The sequence below is a fragment of the Xyrauchen texanus genome, chromosome 10 (assembly GCF_025860055.1).
Source record: "Xyrauchen texanus isolate HMW12.3.18 chromosome 10, RBS_HiC_50CHRs, whole genome shotgun sequence".
NCBI classification, from domain to species: domain Eukaryota; kingdom Metazoa; phylum Chordata; class Actinopteri; order Cypriniformes; family Catostomidae; genus Xyrauchen; species Xyrauchen texanus.
This window is the reverse complement of record NC_068285.1, coordinates 28,621,433-28,622,316: the sequence shown is the minus strand read 5'-3', so window position 1 is coordinate 28,622,316 and position 884 is coordinate 28,621,433.

Below are 884 nucleotides of genomic sequence, written 5' to 3'. Positions count from 1 at the left end.
TAAATTTAATTTTTTGTGTGTTTTATTTTTTTGTTTTCTCCATTTGCCTATCATAGAGTCGATCATGGACCTACAGAGTCAGGCCTCAACAACAGTTAAACTGTGCACACTACAAAAAGACATAGAGATTATGATTAGAATCACATTACTCACTTTAACATAAGTTACAATATTGCACAAAAGTAGTACAAAATTCTGATGTATTCATATATAACATTTAGGCTTATGAATGAAAATAATTAATTATTAATATTATAATAATAATAATAATATGAAAACTAATGACAACAATAGGGGCCTTTTTGAGAAAGTCTAAAGACAGAGTTATAGATCATTATCAAAGTTTCTGGTATAATATATATATATATATATATATATATATATATATATATATATACTGTATATAATTTTACAGAAAGAATAATCAAATTCTTCACTTTAACAAGTCAGTGCTTCTTATTTAGCAGTGTAAATCTAGAAAACACATCTACTTAGGGAGTGACAGTAAATTTCCCATAGTGGGTGGAAGAAATCAATCCACTAAATTTTGTGATTTGTTCAGACTCCTATTCAGCACTTACAAGTTTAATACATGGTAAATTCTCATCTAGGCAAGATATTCTTTTGGAAATTATTCAGAGTTTGTTCAGAGTGCGCCAGCTAAGTATACTAATTGTCTTTTTCTGGGTACCTGCTCATGTTGGAGTGGAGAGTAATGAGGAAGTGGATCATTGATATTCAGATTAATGTAGATTTACACTCTACAATATCAGGAAAATAAGACCTTTCCTCTCAGAACATGCCACACAACCACTTATCATAACTAGACTGGACTACTGTAACTCTCTCATTGCAGGCCTTCCTGCATGTGCAATTAGACCTCT